Source organism: Tenrec ecaudatus, chromosome 12 (genome assembly GCF_050624435.1).
Source record: "Tenrec ecaudatus isolate mTenEca1 chromosome 12, mTenEca1.hap1, whole genome shotgun sequence".
Lineage (NCBI taxonomy): Eukaryota > Metazoa > Chordata > Mammalia > Afrosoricida > Tenrecidae > Tenrec > Tenrec ecaudatus.
The window spans coordinates 12,227,437-12,240,518 of record NC_134541.1 but is presented as its reverse complement, the minus strand read 5'-3'; positions in this window follow the sequence as shown (position 1 = coordinate 12,240,518).

Here is a 13,082-nt window from a genome sequence, read left to right as displayed (position 1 = left end):
CCCATGATGGGGAGCAGGCATGCAAACAGAAGCCTGTAAGCTTAACAGGCCGTGCTAAGATGATCGTTGGATCACTGGATACTGTGAACCTGGGTGGATCCGGGGTGAGTGGCAGGCGGAGCAGCAGGGCTGCCCACTGCCGATGATCATGTGCTTCTGCTGTTGTGTCGGGAAAAATGGATTGTGGAGCATGTTTTCAGAGCTCTGTGTGAGAGAAGAGCAGTCATTTCCGTTTGAAGAGGTTGCACATGGAACCTGCTGTGCAGAGCCTTGCTACTTTTCTCTTGGACTGTGTTTTGCTTGTTTGTTTTCTTAAATATGTGAAGAAATTTGGCTCGATCTCTTTGTCGGTACCTTCCTACGTTCCCAGCATCTTATTTGTGATTTTTATTTAAATGTTCCTGTCTTGTTAATGGTAGCCAATTATTTCCTAAGTCCTTTTAAGAAATCTGATGAGTTGGCTGTGTTTAGGAGGAGTTGCGTCTCATGCTGATGGTTTGAGGCCCTGGTTCTGGATTATGAAAGTCTGCACCAGTTGTCCATCCTGAAGCGGATGTGTTTGCAGACTAAAAGCAGTCCCGCTGGCCAGTGAGGTGGGAGACGCTCTCCTCCGGCCTGCTGTCCTCATTCCCACCTCCACTGGCAAACTTGCCTTGGGTTGTTTTGAGTGTGTGTGTGTGTGTGTCTCATTAGTGTGCTTTTATACTCTGGCAATGTATTTGAGTAGTTTGAATTGTTTTCAATGAAAAAAATACACCCAAATTAAGAGATTTTTTACACACAGGGCAAACGCGTGCACTTTTTATACACACAATATTGGATTTTCTTTAATGGGGTTTCGAGGAACACTGCCTATACTGTATAAGAAACTCTGACAGGTAACATTGATCACTGTTAATTTTGAGGCTATTTATTGCTTTCCAATGCATCCACTTAGACCAAGTGAGAGGGAGGCTGCTAATGTTCATTCCTGGCCTGCTGTCTTTGGTACGTGTCATGGTACAATGTGCACAAACACCGCAGTGTGCTTGTATATAGAAATTAAGGCCTGTTATAGTGTGCATAAGTTGCCCGATGGCTTATGGACATTCCGGCCAGAGTTATTTATTAACTAATTTTACGGTAGGGCTCGTCTGAATATCTTTATTATAACAACTGTGTGCTATTAAACAATGAAGAACTCAACTGACTCCGTTGTCTGAAGGATATTTTCTCTAGGGTAAAATTACAAAAAGAAAGGAAAACCTTTGATTAAATAAAATCACTTGACTCAGAATACTTAAATGTATTTTGTCCACATTATTACCACTAAGCATATTATCACTGCACCGTTAGCTGACTGCACACCATGTAATGCCGTTACTTGTTGTTGAAGTCACTGAAACGCTTCCATTGATAAACCACTTACCACTTCTGTTTTTGTTTTTAAGTGATTATTCCAGCTTTCGCATTCCGTGAGTCTTAGAACTTTGACTCTGGAGCCACTAAATGATGTTAGTATTTAGGAAGTTCAATTTCATTTCTAACGTTAAATGGTGCAGGGTTCAACATTTAAGTAAGAATGCTTTCACACACTACCTCTCTCTTTTTTTAAAACAAAGTTTTAACATCTAAAGTTTCCTCTCCGGGGGGTGGGAACTAACTTCAGGGCTTGACTTTTTGTACGAATTTTAACTGTAAAATACAAAATTTATCTTGTATATGTACTCATGAAAGAACATCAAAGCTGCTAGTGCTTCCTATTTTAATTATCCTGCTAAGAGTATATGTCGGTGATGTTTTTCAACTAGATTGTTGTCATTTAAATTACTGGTGGAATAATTGATTCTAGACCTTATTGTAAAACCAGAAGGTCTTGGTTCTATAATAAGAGATCAATTCCTTGGTGGTGTGAATTGATTATTTCATGTGTACCTTATTAACCAATATATCAGTGGATTCAGCCCCAAATTTTCTAGTACTAAATGTCAAGCCTGACTGTGAATTTTGTTCTGTTTCTTATGTAAATTTATGATAATGTTCTCATGAGCTGTCAACAAAATATATGTACTTTTGTGAACTATGAATTTTCTAATTAAATTTTACATGCTACAACATGATTTTTACATGAATGATATACTTTGTTTAAACTATCAAATGTCAGTATTTTACTACAATTTTATTACAAAATGTACATTATCACTGAATGGCCTTTGATTTTAAATAATCAAATTAGCTTTAGTTGTATATTATTTTTACAAATAAAAGGACTTGTATAAAGGCTACTTTCTTGTTTTAAAATATGAAATATGAAAAATCACAAGGTGCTTACCAAGCACTCATTACATAAATGGACAGGGAGAAAATGACTAAGTTAGAACAAGATTCTTGCTTCCGTGACTTTTATTAAAAGAGAAATTGTAAACTTACTGCAACTGTAGATGAAAATATACAATGGACTCCCAAACGTTGGAGGGAAAAAAAAAATCAAAGGATTTCCCCCCATTGTATGTGGCAGTAGATTAGAAGGTGACATGAAACTTAGTTGATTCTGAAAGGACAAGACTAAGCCTGCTGGTCACCCAAAGTTATCTTGAACGGTGCCAAAGATGATTTTAAATAAGACAAATGATTTGTAAGGAGACAGTTCATTGTGTTCTAGAATTCTAATTCATGGAGTTATGTTTATTACCATCCTACATAGGTAAGCAGTCCTGGTAGTGTGGTGGGTTATGAATTGGACTTTGAAGCAAAAAGTCAGCAGTGTGAACTCACTCGCCACTCCCCGGGAGATAGATGAGGCTTTCCCATAAAAATTTACAGCCTAGAAACCCACGGGTGATTCTTCTCTTTCCCGTAGAGTCATGAGCCAGTGAACTTGGGTGGGTTGTTTGGTTTTTTGTTGTTGTTGTTGTTGGGGTGGCGGGGGTGGCTGAGGTAATGGATTGAATAAAGTTTGTACTGAAATATTTAAAGGACCTGAAATAAAAACCCTTGTCCTGAGAGAGATCAAATCCCAAAGTAGCCCCCTTGTCATTGGCTGATGGAGCCCTGGTGGCAACAGTGGAGAGGTGATGGGGTGCAGTCTGCAAGGCGGGCAATTGGAAACCAGCCGTTCCTCAGGAGAAAGACTGGGCTTTCTACTCCCAGTAAGGGGTGAGTCTTGGGAACGACCTTGTCTTCAGGATTGCCATCAGCTGGCATCGACTCCATGGCAGTGAATGAGTGCCATTGGCTTAGCTGATCTCTGCACCAACTCCTTATCAATTTGGAAAGTCACCTTGCACTTCTATGCCCCCAACAAAAAAAACATTTTGAACCCTGTGAGCATAAAGCTCAGCATCACATAAGTAGAACTGTTCATATCACTGCATGGGTACAGTTTGGGTTCTTGCTGTGCTTGGTACATAGCTCTGGGCGTCCAAGACCTCCCAGAAATAGTAATATGGAAATAAAACCTCCCTTTAACCCTCCACATGGGGTTCCAATGTTGGTACCTCATAGCCCTGCCACTGCCAAATTCCCAGTTCTGGGTAAGAGCTTATTAATGGCCTTTAGTTTTGAAAAGAAACCAGACCAGGTGTTAGGTGTGTCTGCTTGAAGTACTCAAAAGTAATATTTAGCAGCAACTGGTGAAAGCCATTGCTTATTTGATTCTCCCATCTTTCAGATCCTGAAAGGTGTGATTCCAGGTGGTAGAACCTTAAGAATGGTTATCGATGACTTTTCAGCTGGACTCTTCCAAGCACAAGCTTGGAAAGATGGTGCTTTTAAGAAAGGGCAGGTCTGCACTTGGCCGTTCTATTGTGGCAGCCTAACACTTGGGGAGGGTGCCTTGTTACCTATAAGGTAGAACAGAAGGTAGCCAGGCCTCCTAGCTATTCTGAGATCACTTATACGCCCTAAATGCTGTCCTAAAAAAAAGTTCCTCTGGAAACCAGAATTAAGTCCGCATTGTCCTCGGCAGTGCACACACCAGAGAGTGCGGGTGCTTCTGTGGCAGCCTGGCTGTCTGTCCAAAGGCCCGTATGAAGGAAATGAATCCAGTTCAACAGCTGGGAACCTCAACCCCGTCAGCAGTGGTCAGCCAGGTTCTTCCCTAAAATCTAGATAAAACTTGATCACTTTTTAAGGCAAATGTATTTTATCAGCCTATTTTAAAACACGTGATGTGTGTTTTATAAATTAATAATAAAGTTGTGCTACCTGTCTTTGTAATTACGTGTCCATAGACGTTTCCCCACATAAGTTGTTTAAAAAGCACTCTGTGAGCATGGTGCTTATTCCACAAGCAGCTTTTACGGTGTAATAGAAAGTCAAGCCTAACCCCCCGACTGCCCAGTTCACTGTAAGTCCAGAGGGTGAATAACATTTCTTTTTAATTACAGGATTGATAAGTATGATAATGTTTAAATAATTTTGGGTCACAAAAATCTAAACTCACTCTCCTTGTTAAGACAGCCTTTCTTGACCAGCGAGGCTGGCATTTCAAACCCACTTTCCACTCTCAGGGAGGAAGAGGGAGCTGTCTACTCCCTGGAAGGATTTATAATTCTTGACCAGCAGGCTCACATCCATACTGTACTTGATGAGAGAAGTTAAAGTGACCTTGAATGAGGGTAATTATAGTTGTTAAACAAATAGAAGTACTTGGAAGAGTGAAAAGGATCACTATAAACCAAAAATCCAAACTCCCTGTCGTGGAGTCAATGCAACCTTATAGCAAGCCTGTAAGGGTAGAATTGCCCCTGTGAGTTTCTGAGACTAATTTTTAAAAATTTTTAATCATTTTACTGGGGGCTTGTACGACTCTTATCACAATCCATCCATACATCTATTGTGTCAAGCATATGTGTATATTTGTTGCCATCATCATTCCCAAAATATTTGCTTTCTACTTGAGCCCTTGGTAACAGCTCCTCATTTTTCCCCTCACTCCCCTTGATAATTTATAATTATTATTATTTTGTCAAGTCTTACATTGTCCGATGTCTCCCTTCACCTACTTTTCTGTTGTCTGCCCCCCAGTGAGGGGGTTATATGTAGATCCTTGCGATCGGTTCCCCCTTTCTGCCCCCTCCACCTTCCCTTACCCTCCTGGTATCGCTACTCTCATTATTGGTCCTGAGGAGTTCATCTGTCCTGGATTCCCTGTGTTTCCAGTTCCTATCTGTACCAGTGTACACCCTCTGGTCTAGCTGGATTTATAAGGTAGAATTGGGATCATGATAGTGGGGGGCAGAGGAAGCATTAAAGAACTAGAGGAAAGTTGTATGTTTTACTTAATCATTTTATTGGGGGCTCATACAAGTTTTATCACAATTGATACATCTTTTGTGTATTAAGCACATTTGTACATTTGTTGCCATCATCATTCTCAAAACATTTGCTTTCTACTTGAACCCTAGGTATCAGCTCCTCATTTTCCCCTCCCTCCCCGCTCCCCTCTCCCTCATGAACCCTTGATAGTTTATAAATATTATTTTGTCATATCTTACACTGCCTGACGTCTCCCTTCACTCACCTTTCTGTTGTCCATCCCCCAGGGAAGAGGATATATGTAGATCCTTGTAATTGGTTCCTTCTTTTCACCCCACCCTCCCAGTATCACCACTTTCAACACTGGTCCTGAAGGGATCCTCCGTCCTGGATTCTCTGTGTTTCCAGTTCCTATCTGTACCAGTGTACATCCTCTGGTCTAGCTGGATTTGTAAGATAGAATTGGGATCATGATAGTGGGGGGAAGTGAGCAATTAAGAACTAGAGGAAAGTTGTATGTTTCATTGTTGCTACACTACACCCTGTCTGGCTCGTTTCCTTCCCACAACCCTTCTGTAAGGGATGTCCAGTTGCCTACAGATGGGCTTTGGATCCCCAATCTGCTCTCCCCCTCATTCACAATGATAGGATTTTTTTTTTGTTCTTTGATGCCTGATACCTGATCCCTTTGACACCTCGTGATCACACAGGCTGGTGTGCTTCTTCCATGTGAGCTTTGTTGCTTCTGAGCTAGATGGCTGCTTGTTTACCTCCAAGCCTTTAAGACCCCAGATGCTATTTTGATAGCTGGGCACCATCAGCTTTCTTCACCACATTTACTTAGGCACCCGCTTTGTCTTCAGTGATTGTGCGATTGTGTCAGGAAGGTAAGCATCATGGAATGCCAGTTTAATAGAACAAAGTATTCTTGCATTGAGGAAATACTTGACTAGAGGCTCAATGTCCATCTGCTACCCAATACTAAACTGATAAATATATGCACATAGATCTATTCTGCCCTCATCATATATATTTACGCATGTACATGCCTGTATTTAGACCTCTATAAATGCCCTTTACCTCCTAGTTCTTACCACTGTTTCCTTTTACTTTCCTCTTGTCCCACTATCATGTTCAGCCTTCATTTGGGTTTCAGTAATTCCTATCAGTTACATTGCCCTTGATCAAGCCGTACCAGGCCTCCACACCTCCTCGTAATCAATTTTGGATCACTTGTTATTCCTTTGTCCTTGGGTTTGTTAACACCACTTTCTTTCCCCTGCCTCCTCTTCTCTCATGCCCCCCTCCCACGTCAGTTCACTTGTTTTCTCCTCCAGATTGTTTATCTCGGCCTATCTTATCTAGATAGACCTGCCAAGATAATAATATGCACAAAAAACAAGACAGAGCAAAACAAACAAACAAAAAAAAAACCAACAAGACAGAGCAAAACAAAAGAAAGCAAAACAACAACAACAAAAGAACCAAGGACAAAAAAAGCCTGTAAATAGTTCAAGGTCTGCTTGTTGACCTTTAGGAATGTTTTCTGGTAGAATCTGATGGGTTGCCACACCCTGGCCCCAAAGTCTCTTTTGGTTACTCCCGTGGGACTTCCTTGCTCTACTCCTCTTGCTGTTCTGTTGCATGCCCTCAGTGTGGTGGGGTCAGATCAGGTGCAAAACTGTAACTTTGGAAGCAAAAAGCCCCGTCTTTCTCCTGAGTAGCGGCTGGTGGCTTTGATCTGCTGATCTTCAATTGTATTAAGTACACCTATACATAAGTTGCCATCAACATTTCCAAAACATTTTCTTTCTACCTGAGCCCTTGGTATCAGCTCCTCTTTTCTCCCCTCCATTTACCACCCGCCCACCTTTGTGGACTCCTTGATCAATTTTTAATTATTATTGTTATTTCGTGTCTTACACTGTCTGTTTTCTCCCTTCACCCACATTTCTGTCATTCACCCCCTCGGTGGAGGGGCTATCTGTCCAACAGCACGGATGCTTAATGAGCATGATTTACAATTGCGTCTTACAGCGTTTAGGAAAAGACCTGAAACCAAACTTGTTGCCGTCGAATCCATTCTGACTCCTGTCAACGCTATAGGACAGAGGAAAACCGCCCCTGGGGTTTCCAGTCTTTAAGTAATGCTGTGAACGGAAGAGGGGGAGGCCCAAACCCACCAGCAGCTCTTAGGGAGAAAGATGTGGCGGCGGCCCCCACTTCTGTAAACATTCACAGCCCAGAAGCCCTACGGACAGTTCGAGGCTGCCCTCTCTGGGGGCTGTGCGCTGGAATCAGCAGCCAATCCAGTCACCTCCATTTCCATCTCGCCTTCTTTCCTAGCCCTCGGAGCGTCTTCCTTGTGAACGCTGCCCCTTTCTCTTAACTTACAGGGGAGTTCAGCTCTAGACGTTCACTGAGAGCCCTGGTCTCTATCTGACCGATGAGCCTAATCTCCTTATGCATTTGAGTTCACTCGCATATTTTCCTCCCCTTCAATCCAGGACCTTCTAGTTGTGATCTTCTTCCGGCAGTTGGTCGTGGTAGCCGGCCACCACTATCTGATTCTTCCGGTCTCAGGGCTGCAGAGGCTGATGCTTGCCTGACCCATCGGTCCTTTGGACTAAATGTTTTCAGGGGTCTTGATTTTCAATATTCTTCCCCCCAGGTGGGGAAAGATCACCTGTTGCACCTTAGAAGGCTCCTCGTGAGCTATGAAGACCCTAGTCCCTACCCACCAAAGTAGGATGTAGCGTGTTTGCTGTCTTTGCGATTTATATTGTGACATTTAACTTTGGTGTCTCCCAAGACTATGGTCCCGAGGGAGGTCCAAATCAGTTCCACAAGGGCTTTGGGTTTGGTCTAAGACACTTTCATTACGTTGCCCCCGGGTGCTCCAGCCTATCGTGAATATGTTCGCAGTACGTGTATAAAGAGCCTCTGTCAAGTCTACCTATGTCCATAGGTATGCACACCCATCCTCCCTCCCACACCTGTTCAGCCTATGTGCCTACCCAAGAATCTACTCCTCAATCACTGCTATTGTGGGCGTGTGTGTGTAGCAGACCTTGCCTCGCATGCCTGTGACACTTGCAGAGCCGTACCCTGCTTCCATCATTTTGTTGGCCTCTCTCTTCGCCCACGTGAACACTTACCTACTCTTTCGAAAGTGACTTCCCCGCCCTCCCTTCTCCTCCTTCCTTTGAGAGCCATCAAGGAATGTTTCTTTTAGGGTGGAAACCTCCTATTCACTATTTATAATAGCGGTCTCAAACTGTATCTGTCCTTTTTGGCTGACTGATGCCACGCAGCATAACGCCCCCCAGGTTCTTCCGTGCTTGGGGAGGTGTCTTGCAGATTCATCCTTACTCTTTCCTGGGTAATGGGTAGTCTTGAGATAGCCGACTGCCACATCTCTGTCCCTCGGAGCCGCTAGCAGTGGGTTCCAACAGATGCCCCTCAGTTAGCATGACATGCTTAACTATGCGCCGCTCCAGACTTATGACCTGACCATCAGCATGTGTCCTGGAGCTTGCCCCAGGCTGCCAGTCCACTTGGGAACAGCAAGCTTCAGGTGCCCTGTGCAGGACACCCACTTCCTAAACATGTATGTGTGTGCTGTGCAGGGAGCTCTGGGCTTATGTGTAGTGGAGTAAGCATTGGGTCACTAACCACAAGGTCACGGTCAAAATCACCCAGCCACTGCACAGAACGTGGAAACCTCCTCCTGTGAAGTGACAGTCTCGGAAGGCCACAGGATCAGTGCTACCCTGTCCTGTAGGGTGCCAGGAGTGTGCATCGACGCTGTGCCGGTGGGTTTGGAGGTCTTGTAGGTACGTGCCATCGAGCTCATGCCAACTCCTACAGAAACCGAGGAGACCTGCCCCGTGGGGCTTCCTTGGCTGAGCTCATCACAGGAGCTGCTCCGTGGGTTCTAACCACCAGCCTTAGCCAGCAGCTGCGAACTTCCCTGTGGTCTGCAGCTTGGACCCAAGGGGCTGACTGAGCCGCTGACCCTCCAGCCTGGGAGCGGGCTGGGTTGTTGGCCCAAAGAAAGGACCAGAAAATCTGGAGAGCAGAGCGCCTGCTCTTAGAGCCCTGGGTTGAGCAGGCAGTGTGGGCTGCATTCCTTTCCACTCAGCCTCTCATCAGGCCCCGAAACCACGAGGAAATAGCATTCGTGTCATTGTTCCTGACCTGGAGCAGGTTCCCCTGAAACTCACCGGGCAGGCGCTGTTCTTATGTAACAGCCAGCCAGCCATTCTTTCCCAGGCTTCTTCCCTGACAGCGCGGCCACTGGGGGCGGAGTTGCCGATCAGGTTTTGGAGAGCATTCCAGGCCTCTGGCGGCTCTCTGAGGTATGCCAGCCCCAAGTTGACTCAGGCTAGATGTTGTGTTCCTAGTGACTCAGGGACTAAATCATTAACTCGGTGAAATACCTGCAGAGCGTGGCTAAGGGCGTGAGAAGGGGCTTCCTGTCATGGCACAGTGGTGACTGCAGAGCCCAGTCAAGCCCAGCAACCGCTGCACCGCACTGGTGGACCCGAGACTCACCCAGGACCCACCTATCACCCACCAGAATCAGGAAGCAAGGCAAATCCATCATTCCTAGGTAATCCGTCACTCCTGGGGTAACCTTCAAAGAATACCGATGTATTTGCTCAATCCTGAGCTACAAATACACACGTGCACACAACTTTCCACGAGACGGTTTTCACTTGGGCCTGCGCACTTCCAGGAGCCCCTGGGTGGCGCACATGGTTAAGCGTCCAGCTACTCGCTATAAGGGGGGAATCTGGGACACACTCAGAGCACCCGGAAGACAGGTCTGGTGATCTGTTTATGAAAGGTCACAGCCTTTGACCTCTGTCGGAATCAACTCCCCACAAGTAGCAACAGATGCATTTACACGCATGCACCTCTGCTATCTGAATGGGAAATGACACTTTTGTGCACACGCTTACAACGCCAAACAGGACTCGCAAAGTGATTCCAGGGGGACAATACTACTAGAGAGAGGTGCTGTGCCTTAGAATAATCAGATCGTTTTAAAAGTTAAATTTTAAAAAAGACTATAGCAATCATTTTAAGATCAAGAGGGCAGCATTTACCCAAGGACCAGGTTCAGCAGGGTCCGCAGAGAAGGGATGGAAACAGGAAGCGGAGGGCGGGAAGTGGGCCACGCGATGCTCGTGAGGGGATTGCAGCGGCGGACCCCGACCACGTGTGGATGGAATGAGTTGTTGAATGTGAAACTGATGATCTACTCTGTCGATCTTCGCCCAGTCCGCAGTACAGAAAGACAGACAAGCGGTTCCAAATCACCCCCTCCAGGATGGCCCTGGACTGGGAGGGTATCGCCCCCATGGAAGGCGACCATTGCAACTCAGTTGCAACACCTACAAGTTCTTCTGGACAGCCGGCCTGGGCGCCCTTCCTCCAGCCCGAGGGTGCTTGGCTCCTGTTCGCAGGGCTCGTGCCCAGTGGGGCTGGCATGTGTCCCCAACAGACGCGCCACCCGGCCAACGGTGAGGGAAGAAATAAACGGTCAAGGGAGAAGAGCCAGGCACGCAGGAAGAGCGTCCGGGCAGCCGGCCAACTGGGGAAAGATGGAATGGGCCACATGAGCTGCTGACAGGGAGCTCCTCACATTGATACAGGCCTTTCCCACTCGCTGCTCGGGGGCCAGGGGAATACACCCCCCCCCACCCCCCACCTACACACACACACAGCCAGCCATCACCTGGAACAGAGCATATGAAGCAGAGCGAATGGTTCATGACGTTGAGGGATGAGACAAATGAGGAGGCAGGTGAGGCCACCTGGCCACCCTTCAATCAAGTCCTGCATTTGCACTTCTCTCTGCCAAGGTGACTTCTGATTTCAATCATGGCTACGTTTTGTCTGTGTTTTTTTTTTTTCTCCCTCCCTCTCTTGGAAGAGTCCTTGTTGAGTGTTGATGGGGGAAGAAAAATAGATGAAAAGACCGATAATGCTTAAGATGGGGCTATATTGTTCTTTCTCCTCGTAGCTATGCAAAGACGCATAATGGCTAAGGATGGATGAAATATTTAACAGTGGCTATACATAATTGATTCCTAAGTTGATGTTCATTTCCAGCATAATGATTTGCTCGCAATTAGGTGTTCCGAGAACATCAAACCTCTGTGTCTGCTTAGCAAGTTGACATTGTGCTTATTTTTTCCTTTCTTTGCTTCCTGAGGCTTTTTTGGGGGGTGGGGGTTAACATTCTTTATTTGGGATTCTTTTTCCTCTTCTCTGCCACCCGGTGTTGGTGGTTCACACTGCTGGGCTTTGGGCTAGCAACCTAGCACTTAGATCATGGAGCCCCTTGCCACCTCTGAAGTACTTCTTTGTACTTGTGCTCATCAATGGGCAACAGCAGTAAAACCTGCAGAAAGAATTTCCTGTTTCTATACCCCCTTCCCGGTTTGCTCAGAGCTTCAGAGACATGTCACCCTACATGCCTGCGAAGAAACAAAGACTCACGTTTGTATCTATCAGTGTTACTTAGTCTGCAGAATAGATGATTTCAGGAGGCATTTTCGAGCAACACAAAACGACCCCCCACCAAAATGACCTATGCAGAGAAAACCATTTTTAAGTTTTTCCACATATGTACCCATCAATATAAATGACCGAATGTGTACTTTAACCAAAAGGAGATCAGGTTGTTGATACAAATTGTCCTGTAATCTCTTCCTTAAAGAGAACCATCTAGAGTATTGGGAATGTCCTTTCTCTGCCTTGTTGCTAATGGCTTTCTGGGCTGTCATTGTACAGGTCACCCGTCGTCTGTGAAAATGAACTCCCTATTATTAGGTGTCCCCGTTTGATCATTTCCATAAACCCTGCTGTGGCAAACAACTTCGTCAAAAACATCTTTGGGTTCTCTGTCCAATAACCTCCCCAGGGTAAATTCCCGGAAGAGGAACTACTGGGTAAAAGTATATGCGGAAAACAAGGGAATGGTTTGTGACTATATCCAATTTCCTCCCTCAAACATTATTCTAATTACCAGGTGTCTGTGTGAGTGTCTTCTCTCTCGTGAAAATACCAGACTTGTTATTTTTAGCCTCTGATAGTAGGGAAAAAACACTCTCATTGTTCTTTCACTTTGCACACCTTTATTCGTTCAAAAGGTGTGTGTGTGTGTTTTAGTGTTAAGGTGTGCTTTTCCTCGTCTCTTATTTGCTTGGCACACGTGTCCTTTGCACACCTTTAAAATGAGATATTGACCTTTTCTTAATACAGGGAAGGGCCTTACACAGTCATGTTGTCAGCCTGTAGGTGATCTTCCTTCCGCCCCCCTCAATGTGTCGTTTTCTCTCTGATGTTTTTGTGGCCTTCTACAATAGAAATTTATGATTTTTTGTAGTATACTGTTTTCCTGTTTTTCTTTAATCATTTTCCCCACCTCAAAAGTGCATGAATACTTAGCTATATTTCTCTCCTTGTACTGTACTTTTTAGAGTATAGTCTTGACCTTTAAGTAGCCAATCCATTTGAAAAGTACTTGCCCATGATAAAATGCTCCTTTAATTGTCCCAACATAATTTACTGACTAAGACACTACTTTTCTCCTGGTCCAAAGGGGAGAGATGTAAAACAGAACTGCTAATTTGTGGGGATAGTCTCCGGACCTTGACCTTGGGGAACCACAGAGACTGGATGAAGACCTGAAACTGTTGCCTTGAGATAATCTTTAACCTTAAACATGAAGTCTTCTTGAAACCAAACAAGAGTTTAGCTAGAACAGAAGGTCTGCCTAGACCAATTTGAAAACAACAACTTCAAAGATTAGATAAGAAACAAGGGCA